Source organism: Dendrobates tinctorius, unplaced genomic scaffold (genome assembly GCF_039654945.1).
Source record: "Dendrobates tinctorius isolate UK_male_01 unplaced genomic scaffold, ASM3965494v1 ptg000048l, whole genome shotgun sequence".
Lineage (NCBI taxonomy): Eukaryota > Metazoa > Chordata > Amphibia > Anura > Dendrobatidae > Dendrobates > Dendrobates tinctorius.
In genome coordinates this window covers 20,781,226-20,794,942 of record NW_027361716.1, presented here as the reverse complement: position 1 = coordinate 20,794,942, position 13,717 = coordinate 20,781,226, and the positions used below count along the sequence as shown (strand labels likewise).

The window sequence follows — 13,717 nt, the reverse complement described above, 5'->3', positions numbered from 1 at the left end:
AGTGCTAAATGGGTGCGGTTGGGCGTGGACATGGGTGTGACAAGTTGCGAAATGGGTCCGGTTGGGGCATGGCCTAAAATTTGCAGCCTTTGTCCCTCTTTCCCTTCTTCAAAAGTTGGGAGGTATGGTATCAGTATTTCCTTCATCTTATCAGTCAACTTAAGCTGCAGCGTTGCAGGCCTAATATACGACATGCAGCACGCTTTGGGTATGCCTCAGTTCACACTGCCCGCATTCTCCAACCAAAATGTAAAGCAGCGGTGTTCACGCTATCCAGTTATGAGGCAGTGACCCAAGCAAGTTCAAAAACAAAAGTGTGTTTAATTTTACAGTAAAAAAGAAAAAACACACAGTGCACAGCACGCTGTATCCTCTGGATCACAGCCGGTAAGCAACAAAACAGTCCGTGGTCAGTTGCTGTGAGCGACCACTTGCCTGGGTATGCAAGGAGTGCCAGAGCTTTTTGCTCAGTTTGGCCCTGTGTTGCCTCACACAGGGAACGCTCTGCAGACCACTGCTCTGTGTTTTTGCAAGCCAGGCCTGACACACCCAAAACTCTTTCTGCAGGGTTTTTTTTTTTTCTTCTCCCCAATCTGTGGCCATAGGCCACTTGAGTCCTGGGCTGGAAGAAACGGACCGAACCCCACTACCTTCCTGCAGTCCTTTTCAAAAATAAAAGCCCATACCTGGTTTTCCTGAATAAACTCCTTGTTCCAATTAACTTGACCAGGCTCAAACTCACTTTTATTTCGCCCTGTAAGTCACAGGCACACTGCTGCGACCACAGGGCACTCCAGCGGATCTGATACGCTTCTGAGCACATCCTGGGGGACACATAGCGACCCTCACATATGACTCCGGTCGCTGCCTCACAGCGCACTCGCTAGCAAATGACCATGACATCAGACGCCGGCGATGTACACGCTGCGGCTGACGTCAGCTGCCAGCCTCCGATTGGCTGGTGGCTTTTAACTATTGACTTGCGGGCCCGGGCCCGCACGTCAATAGAGATGAACTGCACAACACACAGAAAAAATTACGATCATAAGTCCAAAATTGATATGAAAAATTCATACAAAAATCTTTATTAAATAACACATATATGTACGGTATAACACCACTTTTGTGCAAACAGCATGATTAATGACGACGTATGAACGTCACACTGAGGCCTCAACATTACTACATATAATAGACAACAAATCATCATAAATATAATTATAATTATAATCCCCTGAGTCAGACACAATAGAAAAAATGCCCAGTCATGTTTAGAGGCTATTATGCCAAAGGATAAGGCTCAACCAATGCATAAGTGAGGATGAGCGCTTACTGGAAAATCGCAAGCAAGGATAGTAAGTAGCGATCATACCTTACAGGCAATGTGACAACAAGGGGCAAGAGGCCACAGCGTTCAGCATCCAAGCGTCTCCCCGACGCACGTTTCGGAGCACAGCTCCTTCTTCAGGGGGCGTGGTTACAGGGAGGTAACGTGCCATATTATAAAGCGCTAAAACCGGAAGTTCAATAAGGTGCTGCAGCTGTCAGTCAACTCCGGGCCGCACCCCTCATCTAGTGAGCGCCGGAAACATGCGGGCCCACATGACCAGACGTCATCAGGATGAGGGAGTCGCTTGAGGACAGACCACAGCGCATGCACAGAAGTATTAAGCGCCATATTAGGAAGGGGCAAAGATGAGGGCAGAAATAGTACCTTAAATCATTGATCCAAAAATAAGAAAAACACACGGAGAAACCCAAAATAAACAAATAAAATACACTGAGGATATATAATACACAAAGAAAGAAACATACAATAATATAATATAATAAAGGACCCCACGGTGGCACGGTCAGACGGTGGATAAAACCAAATAGATAACATAGTATATCATCAGGGAATATGGGCAAATAGACAGAATATATCAATACATATCAATTACATAGCAGGACATTAAATATAATATAAGTGCATATAAAGCACATTATTATTGCATCTTTATATAAAAAATACAAAATAACAAAAAATGCAAGATAACTATGCATTGTCCATCAAATCTAAAGCTCAATCCCTGTCCAGATGAATCCACGTAGTTTCCAGTAATTGACATAATAAAGTGCCAGAAAAAATAATAAATAACCAACAAACAGCAAATAGGTACATAGTATATCCAATGATGTAACGCTGTATATCAGTCAGGTCTCCACCACTCCTGAATTGAGCCCACGTAGATTTCCAGTAGCTACCATAAAGGAATCGACACTCCATGCCATACATCAAAGACGATACAACACTCCTAGACCACCTAAATAAAAACGTAAAAAAAAAAAAAGAAATAAAATAAATTAAAAGAAACAAAACTGTTGCCACCGATGAAAAAATGACTCAATAGATGTCGTCTAGATCATAAAAAGGGAGAGAAACTATTGTATTCATTCAGACCATGTGGCTGAAGTGTGTTAAGAGTCCAAATCCAGCGAGACTCAAGCTGAGCCAGCCTCCGCGATATAGCACCACCCCGCGCTGTGGCCTCGATACAGTCGATGCCCCTTATACGAAGTAAGGAGGCATCACAAGAGAGGCTGAGCCAAAAATGTCGTGGTAAGGTTTTTAGGGTAGAGGTCTCCTTGTGGTCAACTGCTGCCAATATGCCCAGGACATGTTCTCTCACACGGATTTTAAACTGACGTGTGGTTAAACCCACGTAAATCAATCCACATGGACAAGTTGCGAAATAAATGACATTCCGAGTGTCACATGTAATAGTTTTCCTAATGTCATAAGTCCTAGATCCACTGGCATTATGAAAGGTATAACATCTTTCTATATTTGGACAAGCCACTCAGTGGCCACAAGGAGTGCAACCCGCTCTACGACCCATCCCATTATCAAGAAACGTAGATTTTGGAATGCCCACATGATGGCTTCTAACTAAATAATCACGTAGATTCTTTGCACGTCTAGTGGAGATAGCAGGTCTTTCTGGGATATATTTAGAGAGAATAGGGTCGGCCCTAAGTATGGGCCAGGATTTAGTAAGGATATCCCTAACTCTACCCGATTGAGCATGATAATCCGTGACAAACCTCACTTTGTTATCCATCGGTCGAGGATCAGATTTATAGAGTAAATCATGTCGCCGTGAATGTTTGGCTCGATTGAAGGCCCGCTTCACCATACGACGACTATAACCCCGTTCATAGAGTCTCATTTTTAAATCCTCAGCTTGCCGATCAAAGTTTAAATTAGTTGAGCATATTCTGCGCAATCGCAGAAATTGTCCTGTAGGTACAGATTGAATCACATGTCTCGGATGTGCAGAGGAGGCGTGCAAAAGAGTGTTCGTTGAAGTGGGTTTCCTAAATATGTCCGTCTGTAATACATCCCTGTCATCACGTTTAAGTGCAACATCCAGAAACTCGACTTCATTAATGTCAAAATGATAGGTAATGTGGATGTTCAGATTATTAATATTGAGGGATTGCATAAAGTCCTCAAGTAGGGAACCCGACCCCTGCCAGATCATGAAGATGTCGTCGATGTAGCGCGCCCAAAGGAGGACGCAGTCCATCGACAACCCACGATCGGGCAGGGAGAGGTCCCTCTCCCACAGCCCCAGGAACAAGTTGGCATAGGCGGGCGCAAATGAGGCGCCCATAGCTGTTCCCTGGAGCTGTAGGTAAAAGGACCCCTTGAAAATAAAGAAATTATGAGTCAGAGATAAATGTAACATTTCTAAAACAAAATTCTGAAAGGTACAAGGGAAATTAGACATGCCGAGATAATATTTCACGGCCCTAAGGCCGTCAGAATGTCTAATACTGGTATACAAGGATTCAATATCTGCCACAACCAAGATGGCATCATGATCCATATGTAAATCATCAGTAAGTTTAAGGAATGCCCCTGTGTCCTTTAAAAATGAGGGGAGACTCTCAACAAATGGTTGAAAAATAGAGTCAAGCCATCGATTGACATGCTCCAATTAATTCCCCGCTCCAGAGATGATAGGTCGACCGGGCGGACAATCCTTGTTTTTATGTAATTTAGGTAATAGATAAAGTGTAGAGATCGTAGGTTCACTAACAATAAGTGCTAATGCAAGCTCTTTGTCAATGATACCTTCACAGACTGCCTTATCAATAGTACTATTGAGCTGCGTTGAATAGGCCGACAAGGGGTTGAACGAAAGTCTTTTGTAACATGTTTTATCACTAAGTTGGTGGAACGCCTCCTTTTCATACATAGTGGTAGGCCAAATAACAATGTTCCCTCCCTTGTCGGCCGGTTTCAACACAACATCCTTACGCTCTTGGAGGGCTTTTAGACGTCCACGTTCATCCTTGGTCAAATTATCGTGTGGAATAATTTTTGGTATCTTCATCAGATCATTAGTAACGACCTGAACGAATAACTCAATATTCGCACAAGTTGAAAGAGGGGGGAATCTCTTGGAGCGTGGTCGAATCGATGGGGGTATCTTACCCTCTATTGGTCTTTGATGCTCAAGAGATAATTCCTCCAAAATTCTCAGGGCTGATTGTTCCTCCTCTGTTGGAAATAGAACATGTGCATTACCATCATGAAAAAATTTCTTAAATAACAATGAGCGAGCAAATAAATGTAGGTCTTTGATGACAGAGAATGTATCAAATTTGGCAGACAGTGAAAAGGATAACCCCTTACTAAGTAGAGTCAGATCAAACTCAGAAAAGGTACACTCGCTCAAATTAATAACTTTATTATCGTTCATAATTACCTTTTTCTCTCTTTTATTAGTGATATTCACTGGTGATCTACGTCCGTATCTCCTATACGGATGAAAATTGTCTCCCTTGTCCGTCTATTATTGACACCAGATCTAGTCATCACTGAAACTGATGTTGAATCAGATAGATCACTCAATGAAGAGATTGATGTTACAGATGGAGTACGATCAGTATAAGGCGGAAAAGATGTAGGTTTTCTCCAAAGAAAAATATTATTAATTTTGTAATCCCTCAAATCTAGGTTGAATTTAGATGTTAGAATCTCATTGATCTTTTTAACCGTACTGTCAAGAGTCTTTTCCAGTTGATTCTCATAATTTTTAAATAATTCAGAGGGACATTGGGTTTTCAGAGTAATTAAAGACGGATCTATAACAGAATCCAAGGCAACAATAGACTTAGAGTTCAAGTCAATCAATAATTACATCATTGTGAATGAACACTTATTACACGCCTCCTCCCACTGCGAGACAAAAGACTCATCATCCACAGGAAAGGCTGGTATGGTCCGGATACGCAGACCTCTCGGTATATATTTTAAAGATCTATATTTCTCCAAGAATGCTCGATTCCACCAAGTTTTCGTTTTCTTAACTAGATTATTTTTCAAAAGTAAAAATTGACTATCCCAATCAGGGTTACTAGACGACTGTGAGTCAGTGGTGTTACCACCAAACACCTGTTCAAGTTGATTCTGCCAAGTTTTTTCTTTGGCTTTGTAGTCCATAATGCTGAAACGACACGCACCTGTGCAAAACACAGCAATGAAAGTAAGAAAGCAATTCAACATAGGTACCAGAAACATTATATAAGAGAAACAATGAATGAGGTACAGCTATCATGGGACTAAAATGTGGACAGATCGCAGTATAAAACCGCACAACACACAGAAAAAATTACGATCATAAGTCCAAAATTGATATGAAAAATTCATACAAAAATCTTTATTAAATAACACATACAGGTACGGTATAACACCAAAGGATAAGGCTCAACCAATGCATAAGTGAGGATGAGCGCTTACTGGAAAATCGCAAGCAAGGATAGTAAGTAGCGATCATACCTTACAGGCAATGTGACAACAAGGGGCAAGAGGCCACAGCGTTCAGCGTCCAAGCGTCTCCCCGACGCACGTTTCGGAGCACAGCTCCTTCTTCAGGGGGCGTGGTTACAGGGAGGTAACGTGCCATATTATATCTCAATAGAGATGAACTGCAGCGCCGCTAGGGCCCGGTTTATCCTGCTGCTAGGCCTATGCGGGCCCCATCTGCCCACCAGGCCCCATACGCCAGTCAGGGCAGTAATGCCCTGATGGCGGCCCTGGTGCCAGATGTGCATCAAAGGACACCAGACTGAGGCCCTACTGGACTCGGGGAGCCTAGTGATGTAAGGAGGTGGCAGGGATCTTCAATTGCATCCTCTCTCCTATATACCAAGCACGTGTCACATGCGGCACCCTAATGGCTCACTAACACTTTATGCTGTTGTGTCATGTATTAATGTGTCTGCATTTGTATATATTTACCTCAGGGAGAGAATGAGTTAAATTGTTGGGAGGAGTTCAGTAGAGAGGCTGTACAGCAGGCTTACAGGAAAATGACTTCCTGCTCTGAGAGCAGAGCCCTGAAAGCTTGCCCAGGGCAAGACGCTCTCCACAGCAAGGAACAGAGGGCGCCCCGATTGAGAGGATAAAAGCTGTCATGGACTGTCGGGCAGTGTGGACGGGCCCTGGTATTGTGAGAACATCTCCAGAAGGAGTGTGTGTTCCCAAACCTGGATGGGAGCCGTTGAGGGCCTGCAACCTACTTAAGTTACAGGGACAGAGCAGGAAGCATTGTGTGGTTTGCAGTAAAGCTTTCCCGTTGGAAAAGAACTGTGGATTGTGGTGTTTCCTGAGTACTCATCCCCTGCAACCTGGGTGAATGTGTGCTGAAGGTAATTGACAGTACCATAGGACTGGGACTTCACCTGTCGTTTCATGTGCCAGGTGCCGGGGTGCTCACTGACTGTGACTTAATGAACTCGCCAACGACTACCACCCTGTTCCACCTTGTTACAGCGACACTTGTGCAGGAGTCATTAATCTCGTGCATAGAACCCACTGGGAAAAAGTGGGTGTCGTATGTATTCATGGTGAACTCCATGAGTATCCGACAGTGGAGGTTACAATTTTTATTCCATGCAAAAGAGATTAAACATGTGGTGGTGGTAGTGAAGAACCTTCATTACGGGGCTGTACTGGGAAGGGACTTGCCCCTGTTCTGGTCTCTGTGAAAAAATTAAATTAACCCTCCCCTGGCGAATATTTTTTCCTGGCGCAGAGCCGCCACATCCCGACACAGGAATTCCTGCCGTAGTGGTCTCCCGTATAGGGAAAGAGTATGAACCCAATAGGTTTCCCCTAGAGGTGATGTCAGGAGAGGTCGAAGAGACCCTGACAATTCCTGAGCTGGAAGTGCCCCAGGGAACTTTTGGGACAGCCCAGCTACAGGATCCCACACTGACCCTGGTGTGGGAAAGAATAATTGAGGTAAATGGGGAGGCTCAGCAATCAGGTGTGGAGATGGTGTTCCCACGCATGGCGGCAACTAGGAGTTACTCTATAGGATTGATAAAATTCAGGATGAGGTGGTAGAGCAGCTAGTAATCCCACAATCCTACCGTTGGGCGGTGCTCAAGATGGCTCACACTCACATGCTGGGGGGTGACACTTAAAGACTTAAAAAAAACAAAGGAACACATACAACAGTTTTTTGGCCTGGGGTCTACGTTGAGGTTCTTTGAGTTGTGTCCTGAGTGCCAGCTGACCTCACCCATCTCTAACTACTGGAGTCCGTTGGTACCGCTACCCATCATAGAGGTACCTTTTGAGTGGATTGCGATGGATCTGTAGGATTGATAGTAAAATCCGCCTGTGGCCACCAGCATATATTAGTGGTCGTAGATTACGCCTGTCACGATTGGACTGGCGAGCAAACTGAGACCAGGGGGACAGACAGGGGAACGAGACAACCCGACAGACAGGGGAACGAGACAAGGGTAAAAGAAAATTCCACTCACAAATAATACTCTCACAAGCAACAGAGGTATACACCAGGGTGTAGAGAACGGGGGAAGAAAACAAAGCAGGAATGGATGAGGAATCTCCAAGCGTACAAACCAAGCAACCCTCGCACAATAAACTCCTCCAGCACTCCAAACACCAGCTCCTCTCTCTCTCTCCAGATCCTTGTAGCAAATGCTATCTCAGACAATCATTTGGCCTGCTGACCTAGTTTTTATAGGAGAGAGGAGTGGTTTACCAAGCACAGCTGAAAGCAGGGATTTTCACATGGCCGATTCACCCCTGTCCTGCTGAAAGAAAGCAGGCACCCTTAATATGCCGGAGAAGTGCTTCTTCTCAGCAGCAAAGCAGGAGCCATTAGACTATGCGGTCTTCTGGCTCTGTTCTGTCGCGGTAACCCTCGTGACAGAACCCCCCCTTCTACGAGGAACCTCAGGGCCTGGTTTATCTGGATGTGCCACATGGAAGGCCCTAAACAGTCTGGCCGCATGGACGTCAGATGCTGGTACCCACATCCTCTCCTCAGGACCATACCCCCTCCAATGTACCAAGTATTGCAGTGACCGACGAACAAAACGAGAGTCCAAGATCTTAGCTATCTGGAACACCAGATTACCATCGACAATGACAGGAGGAGGTTGCAGAGCTGAAGGTCCAGCTGATGTCACGGATTTCTTGAGAAGTGAACGGTGAAAAACATTATGAATTTTAAAAGTCGGTGGCAGAGCAAGGCGGAATGTTACCGGATTGATGATGGCTAAGTTTTTATAGGGACCAATAAACTTGGGGCCCAATTTCCAAGATGGAACCTTCAGCTTAATGTTTCTTGAGGACAACCACACCCAATCACCAACACACAGGTCCGGACCCACCATATGTCTCCGATCAGCCACACTCTTATACTTGGAACCCATCTTTCGCAAATTATTAGTCACCCCCTGCCATATGGTAGATATGGAAGAAGAAAACCGTTCCTCCTCTGGTAATCCAGAGGGATGATCACCATTGGACGAACAAAACTGTGGATGGGACCCATATGCCCCGAAAAACGGGGACTTAACGGTTGATTCCTGACAGCGATTATTAACTGCAAATTCAGCCAACGGTAGGTAGGTCACCTAGTCCTCCTGACTCTCATACACAAAACATTTTAGATATGTTTCCAAATTTTGATTAACCCATTCAGTCTGCCCGTTGGACTGCGGGTGAAAAGCCAAAGATAGCGACAAATGGATCCCAAGACGGCTGCAAAATGTCCTACAGAATTTGGAGAGAAACTGTACCCCCCGATCTGAGACAATATCGATAGGAACCCCATGCGGTCTGATTATCTCCCTGATGAAGATTTGAGCCAGAGTCTTGGCGTTAGGCAAAGTTGATAACGCAATAAAATGAGACATTTTACTGAACCTGTCCACCACCACCAAGATTACAGTGTTCTCTGCAGACACAGGTAAGTCAGTAATAAAATCAACCGACAAGTGAATCCAAGGTCTGTTGGGAATCTCCAATGGTTAGAGAGCCCCATATGGACGCGTATGCGAAGTCTTAGAACGTGCTCAGACATTGCAGGCAGCCACATACTCTCGAACATACTTATTAGCACCTGGCCACCAAAAACACCTAGTAAGTAGATCCGCGGTGGCCTTATTCCAGCCAGCACTGTATCATGGTGTTCACTGAGGACTCTCAAACGGAGATTAAGCGGCACCGTTTACCCAGAGGACAGGTAGCAGGGGCGTCCCCCTGAGCATCAGCAACCTCTCTTTCAAGATCGGAGCATATTGATGCCATCACTACCCCTTTTTGTAGAAAGAATAGGTACCGGTTTGCACTTATCGCCTCCCCCAGGAAAGCAACGGGACAAAGCATCTGCTTTAACATTTTTGCTCCCCGGCCTAAACGTAACAAAAAATTTAAACCTGGTAAAGCATAACGCCCATCTTGCCTGACACGGTGTAAGACGTTTTGCCGACTCCAAGTAAACCAGATTCTTACGATCAGTGATCACCATCACAGGGTAATCCGCTCCCTCCAAAAAATAACGCCACTCCTCAAATGCCCATTTGATAGCCAAAAGTTCCCTATTACCAATATCATAGTTTCTCTCAGCTGGTGAAAGTTTTTTAGAGAAGTATGCACATGGTTGCCATTTACCAGGAGACACGCCCTGCGACAATACAGCCCCCACTCCCACCTCGGATGCATCCACCTCTACGATGAAAGGCTGAGTGACATCAGGCTGAATAAGAATCGGCGCAGAAGCAAAACACCCCTTCAGTGTGTTTAACACCTCCCTGGCAGGACTGGACCATTTGGAGAAGTCTGTCCCCTTTTTGGTCATATCAGTGAGTGGCTTGGCTACTACCGAAAAGTTTTTTATGAATTTTCGGTAGTAGTTGGCGAAACCTAAAAACCTTTGTAAGGCCTTCAAGTCCTCAGGATGATCCCATTCCAATACCGCCCGGACTTTCACTGGATCCATGCGAAAACCGGTGGAGGATAATACATATCCAAGAAAAGGGATCTCCTCAACCGAGAACATACACTTCTCCGGTTTGACATACAACTTATTGTCACGTAGAATGTGTAGGACTTGCCTGATGTGTCACGCCGCCTGTCACGCCGCTCTCACCTGGGGGCGGGACCCCGGGTTCGTCGTCACCACTTCCGGTGTCGCGGCCGCTCCGAGGGTCCCGTCGGGTGCGCACGCGCACCTCTCGCTCCTAGCTCCGTGGTTGCGCTATGTTCCAGTGCGCACGCGCGCTCTGCCCAGCTCTGTCTTTGGTCTTGTCCTCTCTATGATACTGGAGGACTTGACCCGGAAGTTCTAGGACTCAGGTGCTATATAAGGCTACCTCTTCCTATGGGAGGTGCCTGATTATTGTTGTACTTCCTGGCTTGGTCTGCCGTGTCCCTGCCTGGCTGTGCGCTGTATTCGGGTCCTCTGTCTTGTACTTTATTGTGCCTCTTGGCACACGCTCTGTACCTGCACTCTGGCTTGTACTCTATGGCTTGCCCCTGACACTCCCTATATAGGGGGTGCTCCTCACTAGGTCAGCTCGCCCTGGGCAGATTGGTGCCACGACCCAGAGGGTCCACTCCAGGAGTCATCACAGCATGTTGCTGGTGTGATTCAAGATCAGGTGAATAAACAAGGATATCATCCAGGTAAATAACCACAAATCTACCTACTAGGTGACTGAAGATGTCATTAATAAAGTGCTGAAATACCGCGGCGAGTTCGTCAATCCAAAGGGCATCACTAGACACTCATAGTGACCCTCTGGCGCATTGAATGCAGTCTTCCACTCATCCCCATCCTTAACGCGGATGAGGCTGTATGCCCCCCTGAGATCCATTTTAGAGAACCATTTTGCTCCCACAATTTTGAGTTAAAGAGGTCGCGGATCAGAGGTAGCGGATACGGATCATGGATAGTGATAGCATTCAGTTCCCGGAAATCCAGGCAAGGACGTAACCCCCATCCTTCTTCTTGACAAAAAAGAACCCTGAAGCAAGGGGAGAAGAGGATGGTCTGATATGACCCTTAGCCAGGCTTTCCTTAATATAGTCCTTCATGTCCTGCCTCTCTGGACCTGAGATGTTATAAAGTCTGCTCTTGAGCAGCTTGGCACCAGGAACCAGATTAATGGCACAGTCATAAAGACGATGAGGAGGAAGCTCTTGGCTCCCCTGCTCTAAAAACACATCCTCAAAGTCTGACAGGTAATGGGGCACGGACTGAGTATCCACCTTGCCAACCGGATACCCAAGCAGTGTCCTTTACAGTATGTATTCCATTTTACCACTTCCGGTGTCTGCCAATCAATTACCGGATTGTGCTCGGCACACCAAGGAAGTCCCAGTACTACAGGTGAGGGCAGGCCCTCAAGCACGTAACAGCTTAACACCTCAGAATGCATGGCTCCCACCTGTAGTCGCAAGTCATGGACCACCTGCGTGAAATGCCCCTGCTTTAGAGGGCCGGAATCGATGGCTATAATGGGTATCAGTCTGGACAAGGTATGTGAAACAAGACCTTGGTCCCGGACAAACTTGGCATCTATCAAATTAAACCCTGCCCCACTGTCCAAGAAGGTGGATACGTCTACCTTATTTTCATCCATACACAAAATGGCTGGAAGGAAAAACTGAGTCTTTCCCACTGAGGTTACGAGTACACCCGAGTTGCCAACCTCCCTGCAACCCGGGCCCTCTAGTTTTCCTGCGGTTGTTTAAACAAATGACGGGTAGGACATGTGTTCACAAAATTACCCTTTTTGCCACAACAGAAACACAATCCCCTCCTTACGCCGAACTACTGTACGTTTGCTAGGTTGGGACGCTGCACCCACCTGCATGGGTTCCACAGTGGGATCTGTACAGACCACGCTCAAACTTGGACCTCCCAGAGGTGACTTCTTTTTTCTCTGGCGAAGATGGCTGCCTCTAGGGAGTCAGGAGACTCATAGAGAGCTAATGCATCTCTTAATCTCTCAGAGAGACCCTCACAGAACTGACTACGGAGGGCCGGGTCATTCCACCTAGTGTCGGTGGCCCACCACCAGAACTCGGAGCAGTATTCCTCCGCCAGGCGGTCTCCTTGCTGAAGTTGGCCCAGAGATGACTCAGCCAAGGAGACGTGATGAGGGTCATCATACACCAAGCCCAAAGCCTGAAAGAAACCCTCTACTGTCTGGAGTGAGTGTGAGTCAGATGGGAGAGAAAATGCCCATGCTTGTGGGTCCCCTTGCAGGAGCAAGATAACATTCCCCACCCGTTGCTCCTCCATACCGGAGGATACCGGACGCAGCCGGAAATATAGTTTACAGGCCTCACGGAAGACAACAAACTTGTCCCGCCCACCAGAGAACCTGTCTTGCAGCGCAACCTTGGGCTCAACATTGATTTGTCTGGATGATGCAATCCCCACACCAGATGTAACAGGGGGCTGTGATACCACCGTGCGTAAATTCGCCACCTCCAAACTGAGCTGCTGCAACTTCCCTGTCAGCGCTGTGATGGGATCCATCATGGATCAGAAAAAGGTTTTCGGTCTAAGAGATAATGTCACGATTGGGCTGGCGAGTAAACTAGGGCCATGGGCACCTTTCCTGGCCCTGACACTAGGGGGCACCCTAACTCGCCCTGTTCCCCGGGATACCTCAGATGGTGAGGATGCCGGGGCCTCCGCCCTAGCCCTGTCTCCTAGCTTTAGCCCTGCGTCTGTCACCTTCCCCCCTCCTGGGGAAGAGAGGCGCTACCGTGTACCGAAGTACACCAACCCGACAGACAAGGGAACGAGACAAGGTAAAAGAAAATTCCACTGACAAATAATACTCTCACAAGCAACAGAGGTATACACCAGGGTGTGAAGAATGGGGAAAGAAAACAAAGCAGGAATGGATGAGGAATCTCCAAGCTTACAAACCAAGCAACTGTCCCACAATAAACTCCTCCAGCACTCCAAACACCAGCTCCTCTCTCTCTCCAGATCCTTGTAGCAAATGCTATCTCAGACAATCATCTGGCCTGCAGATCTAGTTTTTATAGGAGAGAGGAGTGGTTAACCAAGCAGAGCTGAAAGCAGGGATTTTCACATGGCCGATTAACCCCTGTCCTGCTGAAAGAAAACAAACACCCTTAATACGCCGGAGAAGTGCTTCTTCTCAGCGGCAAAGCAGGAGCCATTAGACGATGCGGTCTTCTGGCTCTGTTCTGTCACGGTAACCCTGTGACAGTGCCACTCGGTACCTGGAAGCCATTCCGCTTCGGCACACCTCGGCTAAGTTTATCGCCCGGGAGTTTGCCATGTTGTGTCGTTACCTAGGGAAATCCTTACTGATCAGGGGACTCCTTCTATGTCCAAGGTGACGAAGG

General features: G+C 46.6%; 1 long non-coding RNA gene across 1 annotated transcript in view; it reads right to left on the bottom strand.

Annotated features, from left to right (window-relative positions):
* Positions 1 to 1,056: 1,056 nt before the first annotated feature.
* LOC141090284 (uncharacterized) overlaps positions 1,057 to 13,717 on the bottom strand; it is a 109,212-nt gene continuing 96,551 nt past the window's right edge. The window contains exons 2-3 of the long non-coding RNA XR_012232409.1: positions 4,487 to 4,552; positions 1,057 to 2,306 (exon numbers count right to left, since the gene is read on the bottom strand). This is a non-coding gene — a long non-coding RNA (uncharacterized lncRNA). The remainder of the gene's footprint in view (positions 2,307 to 4,486; positions 4,553 to 13,717) is intronic.